The 20,363-nt window shown below is 44.6% G+C and overlaps 3 non-coding genes across 3 annotated transcripts; all 3 read left to right on the top strand.

The window, feature by feature from the left end:
* The first annotated feature begins 13,761 nt into the window (after positions 1-13,761).
* Positions 13,762-13,833, top strand: TRNAE-CUC (transfer RNA glutamic acid (anticodon CUC)). The gene has a single exon. It is a non-coding gene; the product is annotated as a tRNA-Glu (tRNA).
* Positions 13,834-16,116: 2,283 nt separating this feature from the next.
* On the top strand, positions 16,117-16,188 carry TRNAH-GUG (transfer RNA histidin (anticodon GUG)). Its single transcript has one exon. It is a non-coding gene; the product is annotated as a tRNA-His (tRNA).
* A 1,297-nt stretch (positions 16,189-17,485) lies between these two features.
* TRNAK-CUU (transfer RNA lysine (anticodon CUU)) lies at positions 17,486-17,558 on the top strand. The gene has a single exon. It is a non-coding gene; the product is annotated as a tRNA-Lys (tRNA).
* The last annotated feature ends 2,805 nt before the right edge of the window (positions 17,559-20,363 follow it).

Below are 20,363 nucleotides of genomic sequence, written 5' to 3' on the forward strand. Positions count from 1 at the left end.
TGGCTACTGAGTTGACGGTTTTAAAAATAGCTAAGTCCAAAATTCCAGAAACGTTGGTGGGGGTAGGGTGTGGGAGTTGGGGGAGTGGGGAGGGTTAGAGGATTAGAAAGAATATGGAGTATTGAGTGCCAAGTCAGGGAGGGAGGAGAGAAATATGACAGACAAGTTGGATATCCAATTCCAGCTTGTGTGACTCTGTGGTCACTGCCTACTCCAGGCAGCCCTCCAGCATTTTCAATAACGTTGAGCTCCTGGCCTTTAAAAATTACAGTGGGCAATTGGATACCTTTCATTTACCATGTTCATCCCTGCTATGCTGAATATTACATTTAGGTTCTACAGATAGTATCTAGGAGGTAGCTGACTTTAAATAAGATCCATAGCAGAGGTAGTTCATAGCCCCTCCCCTATCTTTGCAGAGTATTTCAGAAGGACGAAAAAAGCCAGCTGTCCAGAGAAGAAATCTGAGCTGTGAGTTGCTTAGGATGAGGGTTTGTTCAGTCTATCCAGCTCAGATCCTTGCAGCTGTCTATCCTCCTACCTACTCCATTTTCATTACTTTAGTTTGTACAGCAATTCGTCTTCCTCTCCCTCATGAATACACAAAAAATAAAGGCTCCCGATTTGCTTGGAGAGAAGGCTAACAAAGGCAAAGAGGTGAAGAAAGAATGGAAATAGAATTCTTCTAAAGAAAGAGTTGGAGAAATAGAAAAAGATTCAAAAAGATACTTTTCCTTCCTTCCTTCCTTCCTTCCTTCCTTCCTTCCTTCCTTCCTTCCTTCGCTCCCTCCCTCCCTCCCTCCCTCCTTCCTTCCTTCCTTCCTTCCGAGATGAGGTCTCACTATGTTGACCAGGCTGGTCTTGAACTCCTTGCCTCAATGCATCCTTCCATCTCAGCCTCTCAGAGTGCTGGGATTACAAGTGTGAACCAACATGCCTAGCCTCAGAAAGATACTTTTATGGAATAACATAATCTTGTGACCATAAATATTGCAAAATCTCAGCACTTTGGGAGCTGAGGCAGGAGGGTCACTTGAGTGCAGGAGTTTGAGGCTGCAGTGAGCTATGATAGCGCCATTGCACTCCAGCCTGGGCAACAGTGAGACCCGCCCCCCACCCCCCTTAAAAAAGAAAAGAGATACTGCAACCAAGGGATTTAGCCATGTCATGTTTTTGCAGCCATAGGTATATCTGAGATCATCATCTTTTAGTACTTGCCAAGTGAAATTAACAGAAGGACCGATTCCAAATACGGTCACTGTATTAGGGTTCTCTAGAGGAACAGAACTAATAGGACATATATCTATATCTATATCTACCTCTATCTATATAGAGATCTATATCTATATCCATGTCTATCTATCTAGCCATCTAGACTGGCCATCACCAGTCTGCTTTCTGTCTCTCTAGATTTATTAATATCTATATAGATATGGATATCTATATAGGTAGATATATAAATAAAGGGGAATTTATTAAGTATTAACTTACACGATCACAGGGTCCCACAGTAGGCTGTCTGCAAGCTTGAGGAGCAAGGAGAGCCAGTCTCAGTCTCAAAATTGAAGAACTTGGAGTCTGATGTTCAAGGGCAGGAAGCATCCAGCATGGGAGAAAGATGTAGGCTGGGAGGCTAGGCCAGTCTCTCCTTTCATATTTTTCTGCCTGCTTTTTATTCTAGCTGTGCTGGCAGTGAATTAGATTGTGCTCACCCAGATTAAGGGTGGATCTGCCTTTCCCAGCCCACTGACTCAAATGTTAATTTCTTTTGGCAACACCCTCACAGACACACCCAGGATCAATACTTTGTATCCTTCAATCCAATCAAATTGACACTCAGTAATAACCAACACAATCACTAAGCCATCTTTACCAGTTGGCTCTATTTTAATACAGAATCTAGAGACCCTCATAGCACTCTTCTCAGGTATATATATGACAAATATTTTTGTCAAATATGTACTTCTCAGGTATATATATATGACAAATATTTCTCAACCATTAGAGGCCATATCACAAGCAGTTTCATTATAGAAATGTAAAATGCTTCTAACCAAACTATTCAAGTGACTTTAAAACATAATAATTTGACTATGACAGCCTAAGTGGGATATACTATAATGCCAGAAAATAAATGCAAAAATATTTTTAAATAGCCATATTATGGTGTTAGTGTTGGTATTGTTATTCTGAGATTATTTTAGTTATGAGATAAAACAAATGATTAATAATGTTGGTGTCTCTGAGAACCAGAATTTTTAGGGTGGAATAAAGAGATACATATTTACGATTGATGAAGTTAAGAGAAAACTCCGTAATTCTGAATTTAAATTGCAAATATAACTCTGAACTCATGGTTTATTTTATCCTTAAAATTTTCCTAGCTTTACCCTAAAAAGGCCTGGAAACAATGATCCAGTAAAAATAAACACCTCTAGTACTCAAATTGTGCTATGTAAATACCATTTTCTGTTAAAAGGGACCAACCAACAACTCCTTGGATAAGTGGCTGATTTCAGGTTTGGGGCAGGTATTGTCCAAGATAGGCAAGGAAGCTTTCAAAGAGTGTTAGGATTATAACAAAAGAACTTAGGAGCCAACTACAATAGTTCCCATTGGCCAAAGATGGGGCAATTTAAGTATCAAAATGGATACTATCTGCAATGGATTGAAATTCATAAAATATGTTTAAATCCATGAATTCACAATGATACTTAAAAATACAAACCCATTGGTCGTTGTTGGAGAATGCTGGCAGATCAACTCATTATTTTAAAAACTGCTGATAATTGGAAAGAATCAAGTATTTATCCTGGTTTTCTTTTGGGAACTGTAACTCAAGATGAGGGGGAAATTTCTCTTTATAGAAGCATTCCAGTAAATAATTGAAGAAGGGATAATATAATTAGAATATCAACATTTTGTAAATCCAAATGAATTAATATATCTAGGCAATGGTCAACAATGACTGTGGCAGGGCACAGTGGCTCACACCTGTAATCCCAGCATTTTGGGAGGCTGAGGTGGGAGGATTGCTTAAGCCCAGGAGTTCAAAACCAGCCTGGACAACATATTAAGAGCCCATCTCTACGTAAACAAAAAAACAGTGGCTGTTATTCATCATGAAAACAGAGATAAACATGTTTTCCTGATCATAGAGTACATAACTCCACCTTGCATGAAGTAGCCATACCAAAAACAAACAAACAAACAAACAAACCAGTCTGAATCTGATTAGAGCTAACTACTAATTTACAGGAAATACAGGAGACATTAAGTGGTAACTCAAAGGTGCAAATTCAGACTTTGTGAATACTCTACAGGACAAATGACCTGGGTTCGTTCTTTCTTTTCTTTTTCTTTTGAGACAGGGTCTCCCTCTGTCACCCAGCGATCTCGGCTCACTGCAGCCTCTGCCACCTGGGTTCAAGTGATTCTCATGCCTCAGCCACCTGAGTAGCTAGGATTACAGGCGTGTGTCACCACACTCAGCTAATTTTGTATTTTTAGTAGAGATGGGGTTTTGCCATGTTGGCCAGGCTGGTCTCGAACTCCTGGGCTCAAGTGATCCACCCACCTTGGCCTTCCAAAGTGCTGGGATTACAGGCATAAACCACTGCGCCCTGCCAATATGTTCTTATATAAATATGTATATATTACATACACACACACAAATGTGTGTGTGTGTGTATATGTGTATATATATATATATATATATATTCTTCACATAGTCAATTGATATTGGAGAAATTTGACCATTATCTTTGTCGAAGCTCATTAACTAAACACCACTGGAAACAAATCTGTAGTCAAAAAAGTTAAATCTACTGGCTTGCTGTAGCAAGGGAGAGAATGCCCCAAAGGAATTATGGGACCATTTCCCTAAGGAGAGGTTAAAAGGAACCTCTTACAGAGTTTCAGCTTCTGTTGGATATTTCTGAACTACAGTTTAGAATAGTGAGGGCTGATTTTGTTGTTTGTTTGTTTTTTCCTAGTCTCTAAAACTCTGAATGAGGACTAATTTGGGATTGAATACTGTTAAGAAGTGGGGGCGTTTCAGTGATTGGGTGTCTAAATAATTCTTACCTAGGAAGCAAGAGGATTATAACCCAAATTGGTAAAGAGAAAAAAGCATTAGTTACTCATGTTAGTCTGAAGAGGGGATTATCTGGTCATTTTTGTGGTAGCAGAGTGGTGTGTCATCTCTCTTTTGTTGAGAATACAGTTGTGGTGTGGCTCTGATAAGCCAAGAGATAGTAACTGCCAACCTAGACTTCCATACGCAGCTAAAATATTATTCCAGAATTAAAAATAAGTAAAACATTTTCAAACACACCAAAACCTGAAGGAATTTACCAACAAAGATCCTTTTTTTTTGAGACAGAATCTTACTCTGTCACCCAGGCTGGAGTGCAGTGGTGTGATCTCAGCTCACTGCAACCTCCACCTCCTGGGCTCAAGGGATCCTCCCACCTCAGCCTCCCAAGTAGTTGGGACCACAGGTGTGCACCACCATGCCAGGCTATTGTTTGTATTTTTAGTAGTGGTGGGGTTTTACCATGTTGGCCAGGCTGGTCTCAAACTCCTGACCTCAAGTGATCTGCCCCCTCAGACTTCCAAAATGTTGGGATTATAGGTGTGAGCCACTGCACTTGGCTGATGTCGTCGACTATTTTTTAGCCATTCTGATAGGTGTGTAATGATATCTAATTTTGGTCTTAATTTGTATTTCCCTTATGGCTAATGATGTAGAAAATATTTTTATGAGCTTATTTGCCATCTGTATATCGTCTTTGATGAGATGTCCCTTCATGAAGTTTTGCTTGTTTTATTTAGCATTTTCTCATTGGAAAAAAAAGAAAAAAAAATCAGTTGGGTATATTTGTGTGGGTCTACTACTGGGTTTTCTATATTGTTTCACTGATCTGTATATTTATCCCTCTGCCAATACCACACAGTCTTTAATTCATGTAATTCTTTTTCTCTTCTTTTTTCTTTTCTTTCTTTCTTTCTTTCTTTCTTTCTTTCTCTTTCTTTCTTTCCTTCCTTCCTTCCTTCCTTCCTTCCTTCTTTCCTTCCTTCTTTCTTTCTTTGCTTCTTTCTTTCTTTCTTTCTTTTTTTTTGAGACACTCTCCCTCTGTTGCCCAGGCTGGAGTGTAGTGGCATGATCTCAGCTCACTGCAACCTCCCTGCCTTGGGCTCAAGTGATTCTCCTGCCTCAGCCTGCCGAATAGCTGGGATTACAGGCACACACCACCATGCCTGGCTAATTTTTGTATTTTTAGTAGAGACGGGGTTTCGCCATGTTGGCCAGGCTGGTCTCCAACTCCTGACCTCAAGTGATCTGCCCGCCTCGGCCTCCCAAAGTGCTGGGATTACAGGTGTCAGCCACCGCGCCCGACCTCATTTAATTATTTTTAAAAATTGTTTTAGCTATGTCCGCTTCTTTGCCTTTGATATAACTTTTAGAATAATCTTGTCTTTTTTTGAGACGGAGTCTCGCTCTGTCGCCCAGGCTGGAGTGCAGTGGCGTGATCTCGGCTCACTGCAATCTCCGCCTCCCAGGTTCACGCCATTCTCCTGCCTCAGCCTTCCGAGTACCTGGGACTACAGGCGCCCGCCACCACGCCCGGCTGATTTTTTGTATTTTTAGTAGAGACAGGGTTTCACTGTGTTAGCCAGGATGGTCTCGATCTCCTGACCTCGTGATCCGCCCGCCTCGGCCTCCCAAAGTGCTGGGATTACAGGCGTGAGCCACCGCGCCCGGTCTCTTGTCTTAAAGTTACAGATTTTTAAAACAAGGTGGTGGCTCATGCTGTAATTCCAGCACTTTGGGAGGCCGAGGTGGGTGGATCGCCTGAGCTCCGGAGTTCAAGACCAGCCTGGCCAACATGGTGAAACCTTGTCTCTACCAAAAATACAAAAAAATTAGCTGGATGTGGTGGCATGCGCCTGTGGTCCCAGCTACTCTGGAGACTGAGGTGGGAGGATCGCTTGAGCCTGGGAGGTGGAGATTGTGGTGAGCTGAGATCCCGCCACTGCACTCCACCTGGGTGACAGAGTGAAACCTCATCTCGAAGGAAATAATAATAATAATAGTAATAGTAATAATCTTGTCTGTATCTGTAGAAAATCCTGCTAGGATTTTCCTTTCTTCTTTTTTTTTTTTTAGACGGAGTCTCACTCACTCAATGCTCAATGTTGCCCAGGCTAGAGTGCAGTAGCATGATCTCAGCTCACTGCAACCTCCACCTCCCAGCCGCCTGCCTCGGCCTCCCAAAGTGCTAAGATTACAGATATGAGCCACTGCACCTGGCCCCCTTCATTATTTTTTTGTTGTAGTAAAATACACAAAACATAAAGTTCACAATTTTAACTATTTTAATGTATACAATGCAGTGGCGCTTAGTACATTGAAAATTTTGTCGGCCGGGCGCGGTGGCTCATGACTGTAATCCCAGCATATTGGGAGGCTGAGGCAGGCGGATCACCTGAGGTCAGGAGTTCAAGACCAGCCTGGCCAACATGACAAAACCTCATCTCTACTAAAAATAAGAAAAATTAGTCGGGTGTGGTGGCATGTGCCTGTAATCCCAGCTATTCGGGAGGCTGAGGCAGGAGAATCACTTGAACCCAGGAGGCGGAGGTTGCAGTGAGCTGAGATCGTGCCACTGCACTCCAGGCTGGGTGACAAGAGCGAGACTCCATCTCAAAAAAAAAAAAGAAAAGAAAATGTTGTGCAACCATCAAAACATCACCACTATCTAGTTCCATAACATTTTCATCACCCTGAAAGGAAATCCTGTACCCATTAGCCAGTCAGTCCTCAGCCTCTGGCCATCACCAGTCTGCTTTCTGTCTCTCTAGATTTATTAATACCTGTTCTGGACTTTCATATAAATGGAATAATACACTATGTGAACTTTTGTGTCCGGCTTTTTTTTTTTTTTTGAGACAGATTCTTGCTCTGTGGCCAGACTGGAGTGCAGTGGCGCAATCTCTGCTCACTGCAACCTCCACTTCCCAGGTTCAAGCAATTCTCCTGCCTCAGCCTCTCGAGTAGCTGGGACTACAGGCACACACCACCATGCCCAGCTAATTTTTTTTTTTTTTTTTTTTTGTATTTTTAGTAGAGATGGGTTTTCACCATGTTGGCCAGGATGGGCTTGATCTCCTGACCTCGTGATCCACCTGTATCAGCCTCCCAAAGTGATGGGATTACAGGTGTGAGCCACCATGCCCGGCGTGTCTGGCTTCTTGAGCATAATGTTTTGAGGCTTATACAAGTTGTAGTATGTATCAATACTTCATTCCTTCTTATGCCTGAATAATATGCCATTGTATTTATATACCACAGTTTATTTAGCCATTCATCTATTAATGGAATTTGGATTGTTTCCACTTTTTGACTGTTATAAATAGTGCTGCTATCCACATGCATGTACAAGTATTTTTTTAAGGGCTTGTTTTCAGTTCTTTGGGGTATATACCTAGGAGTGAAATTACTGAATCATATTCTATATTTAGTTGTATGTTTAGCTTATTGAGGAACTGCCAAACTGTTTTTCACAGCAGGTGTGCCATTTTACATTCCCACCAGCAATACAAGAGGATTCAAATTTCTCCCTATCCTAACACTTGTTATTTTCCATTTTAAAAAATTATAGCCATTCTGGTGGTGAAGTGGTATCTTATTGTGATTTTATTTGCATTTCCCTAATGACTAATGACATTGAACTTTTTTTTTTTTTTTGAGACTGAGTCTCACTCTGTCCCCCAAGCTGGAGTGCAGTGGCACAATCTTGGCTCATTGCAGCCTCCGCCTCCCGGGTTCAAACAATTCTCCTACCTCAGCGTCCTGAGTAGCTGGGACTACAGGTGTGTGCCACTACACCCGGCTAATTTTTGTATTTTTAGTATAGTTTCACCATGTTGGCTAGGCTGGTCTTGAACTCCTGACCTCAGGTGATCTGCCCACCTTGGCCTCCCAAAGTGCTGGGATTACAGGCGTGAGCCACCACACCCAGTTGACATTGAGCATTTTTTCACATATTTATTTTTTCAGTGGGTTATTTGTCTTTTTGTTGTTGAATCATACCCCCTTCATTTTTAAAGGATGTTTTCACTGGATATAGCAATCTGAGTTGACAGTCTTTTTCCGCAGCACCTGAACAATTTTGTGCCACTTCCCTCTGGCCTCCATGGCTTCTGATGAGAAAATGGCTTTCTAACTTGGTTGAACATGGGAGAAAACCCAACAAAACAAAATAAGTAAAAAGAAAAAGAGAGAGAAATCTGCTTTTATTCAAATTGCTTTCCCCTCACTGCATTCAATATTTTTTGTTTGTCTTTAGCCTTCAGCAGTTTGACTATGATGTGTGTCTTAGTTCATTTAGTGTTGCTATAAAGGAATACCTGAGGGCTGGGTAATTATAAAGAAAAATGGTTTATTTGGGTCACAATTCTGATGGCTGGAAAGTTCAAAATTGGGCATCTATATTTGGCGAGGGCCTCAGATTGCTCCCAATCATAGTGGAAGGTGAAGAGAAGTTGGTTTGGGCAGAGATCAATGGCAAGAGAAGAGGAAAGAAAAGAGGTTAGGTGACATGCTCTTTTTAACAACCAGCCCTTGCAGGAACTAAGAGTGAGAACATATTTGCTGGTGAGGGAGGACATTAATCTATTCATGAGGGATCCACCCTGATGACCCAAACACCTCCCATTTGGCCCCACCTCCAATATTGGGGATCAAATTTCAACATAAGTTTTGGAGGGGACAAACATCCAAATTTTGCAATGTGTCTTGGCCTGAAGTAGTTTGGGTTTATCCTGTTAGGAGTTCATTCAGCTTCTTGAATCTGTAGGTTTATCCCTGTACCAAATCCTTTGGTACTTTTTTTATCGTGTTCTCTTCCTCTTCTCCTTCCAGGAAATTTGCTGTCGCAAATGTTAAATCTTTTTTTTTTTTTTTTTTTTTTTTGAGAGAGAGTCTCGCTCTGTTGCCAGGCTGGAGTGCAGTGGCACGATCTTGGCTCACTGCAACATCCGCCTCCCAGGTTCAAAGCGATTCTCCTGCCTCAGCCTCCCCAGAAACTGGGACTACAGGCACACGCCCAGCTAATTTTTTGTATTTTTAGTAGAGATGGGGTTTCACTGTGTTGGCCAGGATTGTCTTGATCTCTTGACCTGGTGATCTGCCCGCCTTGACCTCCCAAAGTGCTAGGATTACAGGCGTGAGCTACCGTGCCTGGCCTAAATCTTTTGTTATAATCTCACAAGTCCCTGAGGCTCTCCGCTCATTTTTCCCCCAGTCTATTTTGTTTGTTTTTCAGATTGAGTTTTTTTTTTTTTTTTTTGAAACAGGGTCTCACTGTGTTGCACAGGCTGGAGTGCACTGGCATGATCTTCGCTCTCTACAACCTCTGCCTCCCAGGTTCAAGCCTCAGCCTCCCAAGTAGCTGGGATTATAGGTGTGTGCCACTACACCCGGCTAATTGTTTTTGCATTTTTAGTAGAGATAGGGTTTTGCCATGTTGGCTAGCCTGGTCTTGAACTCCTGGCCTCAAGTGATCTGCCTGCTTTGGTGTCCCAAAGTGCTGGGATTACAGGCGTGAGCCATTGCGCCTGACCCAGATTGAGTAATTTCTACTGTTCTTTCAGTTCACTGATTCTTTCCTTAGGGGGTAGCCTCATTACCACTCACTGAGTTTGGGTGAAAGTCCTGACTCTCTATTAAGTTTCTTCTGCTACCACCCCAACAGGAAAGAGAGGGATGATTCCTAATAGACTTGCTGGTGGTGGAAGTCTAGGCACCCCATTCAGTCTTTGCCAGAATAGGAGAGGACAAGCCACAGTTTGTTTCTGTGGCATTTGGCTGGAATAGTGCAATTATTGTCTAAAAGTTTTCTGTTTTGCTAGACTGCCTCATTCCTGATCCTTTGGCTAGAGAGAACAGGCTTTTGTTAGGGAATTTTTAGGCTGCTCCTATTGGGATTTCCAGGTTGCTGGTTTCTTTAGCTCCAAGTATGGCGTATATGAGGCAAAAAGAAAGTCCACAGAAATCAGCATTGTGTCCTGCCTTTGTTTCTGGGGCTCCTAGCTGGTCTACCTCCTTCTCTCCACATTTCAGTCTTCTTAGGGTTGTCTTATATATAATGTCCAGGGAGGAGGACGAGGGAAGATCACATCTACTCAATCCTCCCTGATCCATTCTCTTTCATTCACTTGTTTATTTGGTTTTACACTAGATTTTCAGCTCTTTAAGTGTTTTGCTGTTGTTTGGAGACAGAGTCTCGCACTATCACCAGCCTAGAGTGCAGTGGCATGATCTCAGCTCACCCTATCCTCCACCTCCGGGGTTCAAGCGATTCTTGTGCCTCAGCCTCCCAAGTAGCTGGGATTACAGGCATGAGCCACAACACCCAGCTTAGGTGTATTTTTAGATTTTCAATACCTCGTCTGGCACATGATCTGTAAATGTTTTTAAAAAGGAAAATAGGCCAGGTGCGGTGGCTCATGCCTGTAATCCCAGCACTTTGGGAGGCTGAGGCTGGCAGATCACCTGAGGTCAGGAGTGCAAGACCAGCCTGGCCAATATGGTGAAATCTCGTCTCTACTAAAAATACAAAAATTAGCTGGCCATGGTGATGGGCATCTGTAGTCCCAGCTACTCAGGGGGCTGAGGCAGGAGAATCGCTTTAACCCAGGGGTGGAGGTTGCAGTGAGCTGAGATCACGCCACTGCAGTCCAGCCTGGGAGACAGAGCAAGACTCTGTCTCAAAAAAAAAAAAAAAAAAAAAGGAAAATAGAACTCAGAGTGAAGCAAATGAGCCACACTCCTTCCTCATCCACTTTAGGTATGCATTACGGGCAAGAAGAGGAGGCGTAATCCTGTCTTGGTGCTTTGACCAGATTCCTTCTGGTAATTTGATGTTGAGACAAGTGGCTAGCTCCCATAGCTCATACTGTCTGTCCTTCCTCGGTCCTTTCTTAACAAAAAATTACCAGCAGGTGGCAGAATAATTGATGAAAAAGTACTGTTGACCAAAACAGGAGGCTGATTTCCTCTGCAACATAGAAAAATAAATTCTGCTGCCTTGTCCCCATTCTGGGTAAGATCCCGAGATGTTGTTCTGAAGGTTAGATGCTTTTTGTTTTTCAGCCTTGGTCCAGTGAAAACAGCTGGAGTAAAAGGAAGTGGGCTCTGTTAGGCTCCTTGGTGACATGACAACAGGATTCTTGTTGTCTTTGTGAAAATAAATGTCTAGCATTTAGTTACTCGTCTTCCTATTTTATGGCATTTAAACCCATAGAAAAGTGGAGACTGGATGAGTGGAAGATTTAAACAACGTTTCTTGAACAACGTTTTAACATTGATACTTTGAAAGCAAAACAAGACCAGGCTTCGTGGCTTATGCCTGTAATCCCAGCACTTTGGGAGGCCGAGGCGGGAGGATGGCTTGAGCCCAAGAGTTTAAGACCAACCTGGGCAATATGGTGAGGCCTAGTATCTCCGCTACCACAGACACAAAATTAGCTGAGTGTGGTGGCCGGAACCTGTAGTCCCAGCTACTCAGGAGGCTGAGGTAGGAGCTCAGCACTGCACTACAGTCTGGGCAACAAAGTGGGACCGTGTCTCAAAACAACAACTATGATAATCCCCCCAAACTCTGTATCTCACCATCCATTTTTTTTTTTTTCTGTCAGGCCTTGCTGATATACACACACCATTGATGATTCAATCTTTCAGTTTTTAAATTCATTATCAAAAATATTTTCTGATGTAAGAGTGTGTTTGGGGAGTGGGGTTGCTTTTAAAAATTTCTGCTTGAACTCATGGGCACAGAATTCATCACTTGGGGTCATCTGACCAAAAAAGACCAGAACGGGAGGCGTTTGATTGTTTCATTTTTTTCTTAACCTTTTATTTTTTAAAACTTCAAGCTTACAGAAAAGCTGAAAGTACAATATGGCAAACACAATTCACTAAGATTTCTTTCTTTTTTTTTTTTTTTTTTTTTTTTTTGTAATTTTTGGTACAGACAGGATTTCACCCTGCTGCCCGGACTGGTTTCAAACTCCTAAGCTCAAAGCAATCCACCTGCCTCAGCCTCCCAAAGTGCTGGGATTACAAGCTTGAGCCACTGTATCCAGCCCGCATTTGCTTTCTTTTCTCGCTCATAAAGTTAGCTTGCAACACATTAATGCATGCACCCCAGTTTTCTTTCTCTTCACTCCCTCTTTTCCTTCCTCGCAATTTTTATTTTGTGTTGCTCTTGTTGCCCAGGCTGGGGTGCAATGGCGTGATCTCGGCTCACTGCAACCTCCGTCTCCTGGGTTAAAGCGAGTCTCCTGCCTTAGCCTCCCGAGTAGCTGGGATTACAGGCAAGCGCCAGCACGCCTGGCTAATTTTGTATTTTTAGTAGAGACAGGATTTCACCATGTTGGCCAGGTTGGTCTCGAACTTCTGACCTCAGGTAATCCACCCGCCTCAGCCTCCCAAAGTCCTGGGATTACAGGCGTCTGAGCCACCGCGCCCGGCTTCCTCATAATTTTTTTTTTTTTTTTTTTTTTTTGAGACAAAGTTTCACTCTTGATGCCCAGGCTGGAGTGCAATGGCGCAATCTCCGCTCACTGCAACCTCCGCCTCCCGGGTTCAAACGATTCTCCTGCCTCAGCCTCCCGAGTAGCTGGGACTACAGGCGCCCGCCACCACGCCGGCTACTTTTTGTATTTTTAGTAGAGATGGGGTTTCACTATGTTGGCCAGAATGATCTCGATCTCTTGACCTCGTGATCCACCCGCCTCGGCCTCGCAAAGTGCTGGGATTACAGGCATTAGCCACAGCGCCCGGGACCTCGTAATTTTTAAAGGTTAAAGGCCCTGAGTTTCTCTTAGTCTCCCACTAGTGAGTTGAGCTCAGATCCTGCTGAGCACCAAGTACCTCTAGGCTGAGTGATTTTCACTCGTCTGTAATATTTGTTTTAACAGTTTGGCCTACAATTCACACGACATGAAAAAAGGTGCAGTGGGCCCAGGATCTCCTAGTGTTACTCGCATGACGTCTTTTATGTTCCTTACGGAAAAGTTCCTGGTTGTTTTTGGCAAAGACGTAGCTGGGTCTCTACTTTTCTAATGTTCACAATTCCGGAAATCACTGCAACTACAAGGAGGTGAGCTTCCTCTCTGTCTCACCCTCTTCTCTCCGGACATTGGTCTCTGGTCTTGGGGACTGTAATCACGTGTACACGATGCTCCCTAGGCTCTGAGAGCCGGGCTGGAGAATTCTTTCACAATGTTTTCTACTGCAGGAAAGAAGTACCGGGAAGAAGCCCCAACATAGGAAAGGCCCAGTATGCAAGAATCTCAGAATCTAGGCAGTGAAAAATAATATGAAAAAGAATAAGTGGAAATAAACTTTTAGTTAGAATCATGTAATTTTTTTTTTTTTTTTTTTTTTGAGGAAGGCTCTGGCCCTGTCATCAAGTTGGAGTGCAGTGGCACGATCAAGGCTCGCTGCAACCTCCGCCTACCAGGCTCAAGCGATCCGGCCTCTCGGGTAGATGGGACTACAGGCAAGCGCCACCACGCCCGGCTAATTGTGCTTTTGATAGAGCCCGGGTTTGCCACTTTGCCCAGGCTGGTCTCGAACTAGTGAGCTCAAGCAATCTGGCCACTTTGGCTTCAGTGTTTAGAAGTTACAGGCACGAACCGCAGCACTTAGTAGAATCATATAGCTGCAACCGGGAAGGTTCAGCAGCTTCCCTGGTGGTCTAGTGGTTAGGATTCGGCGCTCTCACCGCCGCGGCCCGGGTTCGATTCCCGGTTGGGAAAAGGGGTAATATCTTCCTTTACTGCTTTCTCTCAGGATCTTTTAAATAAACGTTATCTGCTAGTCAATCTTCCCCATCCCACTGAAAACTGAAATACAGAAAATGTAGAAAAACACAAATAAAGAAATCGCTCACCATTCTATCACCCGAAGACCACTCAATATCTAGGTTTTGAAACAAAGTGGAAGTATGCAATAATACTATTTTATCACCAGCTGTTTTTGTTGCTGTTGAGACGGAGTTTCGCTGTCGTTGCCCCAGGCTGGAGTGCAGTGGCGCGATCTCGGCTCACTGCAACCTCCGCCTCCCGGGTTCAAGCGATTCTCCTGTCTCAGCCTCCCAAGTAGCTGGGATTACAGGCCTGCGCTACCACGCCCGGCTAATTTTGTATTTGTAGTAGAGACGGGGTTCACTATATTGGTGAGGCCGGTCTCGAACTCCTGACCTCAGGTGATCCACCCGCCTCTGCCTTACCAAAGGGACGGGATTATAGGCGTGAGCTACCATGCTCGGCCAACACCAGCTATTTTTAAGGTTAACAATGTATTTCTAACACTTTGCAGTGGAAATAAATATCCTTCAGTAACGTATTTTCTTTCAATTTAATTACTGGATTTTCGAAAAGGTAATATATTTACATGGTTTAGGATTCAAATATACAAAAGGGCAGAACTGATAAACCTGACTTTCACCCCTACCATTTATTTTCTCTCTAATGAAGTAACCGCTGTTAAGTTTCTTCATTATGTTAGAGATGTTTTATGCAAATGCAAGTACATGCATATATACATACGTATATATATTTAAACATTCTCTCCCCCTTGTACAAATGGAAGTAATCTATACACACTTTCTGCACTTTGCCTTTTCCATTTAACAGTATATTTTGGAAGTACTTACAGATTAGACATGAAGAACTTCCTCATTCTTTCTTCTGGCACATAGCATTCCGTTGTATGGATTTTCCATAATTAGTTTAGCCAGCTTCCTATTATAGACACTTAGGTTATTTCTAGCCCTTTGCTCTTTGGGAAAAAAAATGCTGTCATATACGGTCTTGTACATATGTAATTTTGCGCATGTGTGGAATAAATGTCCAGGAAACTAGAATTGACTTTTCTTAAAGCTGTGAAACAAGATACTACTACAGAATTTTTAATAGGAGAAATTCCAGAGAGCTTCCTTTTAATTTTCCTCTTGTAGGTTTTTCCTGCAGTCTAAATTGCTTAGCCTAGAAATAAACGGGAAGACAAACCTGATTATTTAGTTCTGATACTCTAAAGGAATCAAGCGTATTTCAGATGCGTTGGTGGTATGGTGGTGAGCATAGCTGCCTTTCAAGCTCTTGACCTGGGTTTGATTCCCGGCCAACGCAGTGTCAGGTTTTTCTTTTTAGCTTTTTAGACTGAGTAGGCCTGGAAACCGAGCAAAGTAGGGAACACAGGAAAAGAGTTTTGACCACTTTTGTGTCCTAGGTCTGCACCAGTATGGTCTGTCCCTCCCACAGCAAACATCTGTATTTTGGTAACTGCACGTGCGCGCCTAGCCGGTCTGATGGGTTCGGCCGCTGGCGTCCAAACAATAACTCTCCTAGGGGTCTAGGGAAGTTAACAATAACTCTCCTAGGGGTCTAAGGAAGTGTCTGAAATAGAGGCTGGTTGGATTTGTTTTTCTGAATCGGCAGAGGTGGCTCTGATATATTTATGAGTCAAGATGAGGAAGTCAGCACAAGCTCCCACAATGCCAGACAGAGAGTACTCAGCGCTTCTTGTACCTGCGACGGAAGCAAGAAATTAAGACGGGGCTCTCATCCCCTCCCCAGCTCACTAGCTCCGTTTTTCTTCCGGTTCCACCATTCTGGGAAGAGAAACCTCAATTCCGTGGTACAGGCTGCAGATGTAATTTGAAAAATCCTTCGAGGCTGCCCCTCTCATCCCTGGGCGAAGCAGCTTGATTCCTTGGAGGGGGAAGAGGGAAATGGAGGCGGAGAGGAGAGAGGCGAGAGGCGGCGTGGTCCCGGGTTGCAGCTGACGCTTTCTGCCCTCTAGTCAGGACCTTGGCCCGCCGCCGCCCAGCGGAGCGGGTGGTGCTATCGCTGGCATCGAGGGATTTAGAGTCTAAGAAACTGATTCAGGTGTCGGAGCTTCAAGGTTGCAGAGTGAAAAAGTTTGGAATTGATTGATGCGGACGTCACGGACTGGCCAAATAAAAGTAGCACGAAACAGCCATTCCTATTTCAAGAGGCATTAAATCCAGTTGTAGCGCGCCGCTTCGTTAGTGGCTCGCCGTGATCGTATAGTGGTTAGTACTCTGCGTTGTGGCCGCAGCAACCTCGGTTCGAATCCGAGTCACGGCAGATGGTTCTAACTTGCTGAGGTGGCAGTTTTTTTTTGTTTTTTTTTTTAAATTAACACTTTTAAAAGAGTGACACATGCTTGTAATTCTGCCTTCGCTTAAGGCATCCCCGCGGAAGTGCAGTCCACAGATTCGGTGAATAACAATAGCTCCAGGCCGACGTGGTGGCTCGCGCCATTACGTAATCCCAGCAGCTTTGGGAAGTCGCGGAGGCGGGAGAATCCCTGGAGCCCAGGAGTTCGCCACCAGCTTGAGACGCCTCCCCACACTGTCAGAATTTTTTTTTTTTTTTTTTTTTTTTTTGAGACAGAGTCTTGCTCTGTCGCCCAGGCTGGAGTGCAGTGGCGCGATCTCGGCTCACTGCAACCCCCGCCTCCCGGGTTCAAGCAATTCTCCTGCCTCAGCCTCCTGAGTAGCTGGGATTACAGGCGCCCGCCACCACGCCCAGCTAATTTTTGTATCTGTAGTAGAGACGAGGTTTCACTATGTTGGTCAGGCTGGTCTCGAACCCCTGACCTCGTGATCCACCCGCCTCGGCCTCCCAAAGTGCTGGGATTACAGGCTTGAGCCACCGCCCCCGGCCAGAAAAAGAATTTTTAAGATGGTGGCGGGCGCTTTTGGTCCCAGCTACTTAGGGAGGGTGAGGTGGGAGCATCGCTTGAGCCCGGGAAGTAGAGGCTGCAATGAACTATGATCGCGCCACTGCACTCCAGCCTGGGCGACAGAGCGGGACCCTGTCTCAAACAACAATAGTTCCAGTTGGCTCACACTGCGGCTCGCCCACCAAGGCGCTAAGCAGCCGAGGCGGGAAGCTTTAGAGCGATATGGAGGCCCACGGAGCTGGGACCACGGTTGTTCTTTTGGCCTTCACTTGAGCAGAGGAGAGAACCCTTCCCTTGTGACTCTGGAACTCAGTGCCTCTTCCAGGATGGAGAATTAAAATGCTTTGCAGCGAGGTCTTTGCGCCTCTCATCTGAGTTTCCTCGGGCTCTTTCGCACCCTCCTCTGAAGTGGGTGAGGAGGTTCCCTCAGTGGAAGGAATGTGCGGAAAACACTAAGGTTTCAGGCAGAACTCGTGATTCCCGAGTCCTCCGCGAGACTTCCTGGCTCTCTGCAGCCCCCATCGCTCTCTAAACCCCGAATTCCTTCATGGCAAAAAGCTATTATGAAAAGGCTACTGCCGTGTCCACCAGTCCTAGGTCCTGAAACTTCTTTCACACGCAATAATATGCAATTAGAGCATACAACCGCTCCGTCAGTGGAAAATGATTCCATATAAGAAGACGATGTTAATCAGTGCCCGGCTAGCTCAGTCGGTAGAGCATGAGACTCTTAATCTCAGGGTCGTGGGTTCGAGCCCCACGTTGGGCGCTGTGTTTTTATTTAACCCTCTCGCTTAGCTACCATGGAAACATGAACTTCTAAATCGCCACAGCGGCTACTGTCCTTTTATGGTAACTGATTCCAGAAATCGTCTCCATTCACCCCAAATTCATCAAGAAAAGAGGAATCTGGGCCGGGCGCGGTGGCTCACGCCTGTAATCCCAGTACTTTGGGAGGCCGAGGTGGGCGGATCACCTGAGGTCAGGAGTTCGAGACCAGCCTCAACATGCAGAAACCCCTTCTCTACTAAAAATACAAAATTAGCCGGGCGTGGAGGTGCATGCCTGTAATCCCAGCTACTCGGGAGGCTGAGGCAGGAGAATTGCTTGAACCTGGAAGGCGGAGGTTGCGGTGAGCCGAGATCACGCCATTGCACTCGGTCTCAAAAAAAAGAAAAAACAAAAGAAAAGAGGAATCTGGGGATTCTAGTGGCTGTAGTGACCACATACTTCGAATCCACGATGGGCTTCTCAACTGGGCGAAGGCAGACAAGCTGAGCAGCTCTGAGAAGAGTCCGAAATCGCTCCGACACTGCTCCAGGGAGAACAGCCTTAGGACGGCTCCAGAGGGAAATACTGGTTCTCTTCTTGTTGGTGGGAAATTTTGAATGGGGTTTTGAAAGGCCTTTGTAGTGAGTTAAAATATTCTCAGCTAGGTGTTAGGGAGCATCTGTTTGCTTTTTAGGTTTTGAAGCCTTCATCAGCCGCAAAGGGCTGTAAAATACAACCAGTTTAGGAAGGTTAGGAAAAGGAGGAGAGGGCTCTAGAAAAGAAGTTGAGGAGGCGGAGGAGAGAAGCGGAAGAGCAAAGAAAAGGAGGAGCAAAGACGAACGGGTAGGGCAGCGAGTAGGGAGTTAACAGTTGCAGTCTTATTTGATGAATATAGGCTGCCACTCCAGAGTGCTGGGCCCACTACTTTGAATTAGTTATTGATCCACCGGAGAACTTTTTTCTGTTCCCGAAAGCCTGGAGTTGTTTGCCTTACATTTGTTCCTGCTAAATTACCTTTAACTGTTGCTTTTGCTGGCGTAGGTTAAGTTGGTTTGCCAGGTGGGTGGAAGCCAAGATTGGCACCATTCAAGAGACATTCTTTTTTTTTTTTTTTTTTTTTTTTTTTTTTTTTTTTTTTGAGACAGAGTCTCGCTCTGTCACCCAGGCTGGAGTGCAGTGGCCCGATCTCGGCTCACTGCAACCTCCGCCTCCCGGGTTCAAGCGATTCTCCCTCCTCAGCCTCCCGAGTAGCTGGGGATTACAGGCGCCCGCCATCAAGCCCAGCTAATTTTTGTATTTTAGTAGAGACAGGGTTTCACCATGTTGGCCAGGCTGGTCTCGAACCCCTGAACTCAGGTGATCTGCCAGCCTTGGCCTCCTAAAGTGCTGGGATTACAGGCATGAGCCACCGCTCCCGGCCTGAACATTCCTTTTCTACTCCTCCTACAGATCTTCCACCTCCTTTCCCTAAGGATCATTTACCAGTACTTTTTATTTTTTAAGAGTGTAAATATGCTTTAGTCTCACTTACATATAGTCCACCAACCATCTCCAAAATGACCAGTTATTCTCAAAGTGTGGTCCCAGGACAAGCATCTTCAGTATCACCTGGAAACTTGAGATAAACGCAAACTATTGAGTGCCACCTTAGATCTATTGAATCAGAAACCCCGAGGGTGGCCCCAACAATCTGTTACTTAACAAGCTCTCTAGGTAGTTTGGAATGTTCAAGTTTGGGAACCACTGCATTAGGGCAGCCTCCTTCCCTATTAACCGAGGGTGTATCATATTCTTGGATAGGAGACTCAACATCATAAAGACAGCACCTCTCCTTTACTTGGTGTCTGAATTTAACATGATTTTCATAAAACTGTCCAAAGAATTTTTTCTTTTTTATTCAAACTAGACAATATGATTATAAAGTTCAAGAGGAAAATACCAAGGAGAAATATCCAAGGAATTCTTTATTTTTTTTTTAGAGACAGTATCTTGCTCTGTCACCCAAGATGGAGGGCAGTATCATGATCTTGGCTCACTGCAACCTCCACCTCCCTCAGGCTCAGCTGATCCTCCTACCTTAGCCTCCCAAGTAGCTGGGTCTACAGGCGCTTGCCATCATGCTTGGCTGATTTTTTAACTTTTTGTAGAGATGAGGGCTCACTGTATTGCCTAGGGTGGTCCCAAACTCCTAGACTCAAGCGATATGCCCACCTCAGCCTCCCAAAGTGTTGGGATTACAGGCCTGAGCCACTGTGCCCAAACTAATGGTAAATTTTCCTGAAGTTGATGTTGGAGAGGGTTTTTTTTTTTTTTTTTTTTTTGAGACAGAGTCTCGCATTTTCGCCTAGGCTGGAGTGTAGTGGCAGATCTCGGCTCACTGCAAGCTCCGCCTCCAGGGTTCACGCCGTTTTCCTTCCTCAGCCTCCCGAGTAGCTGGGACTACAGGAGCCCGCCACCACGCCCCGCTAATTTTTGTATTGTCAGTAGAGACGGGGTTTCACTGTGTTAGTCAGGATGGTCTCGATCTCTGACCTTGTGATCCGCTCGCCTTGGCCTCCCAAAGTGCTGGGATTACAGGCTTGAGCCACCGTGCCCGGCGGGAAGGTTATTATACCTTGTGAATGAGAGGATAAGTTGGTACAAGTTCTACAGGGTGCCTTATGACAATATCTATAAAAGTAAAAAAACTTTTTTTCTTGGAGACTGAATCTCTGTCGCCCAGGCTGGAGTGCAGTGGCACAATCTTGGCTCCCTACAACCTTCGCCTCCCAGATTCAAGTGATTCTCCCACCTCAGTCTGTCC

The sequence above is a fragment of the Pan troglodytes genome, chromosome 1 (assembly GCF_028858775.2).
Source record: "Pan troglodytes isolate AG18354 chromosome 1, NHGRI_mPanTro3-v2.0_pri, whole genome shotgun sequence".
Lineage (NCBI taxonomy): Eukaryota > Metazoa > Chordata > Mammalia > Primates > Hominidae > Pan > Pan troglodytes.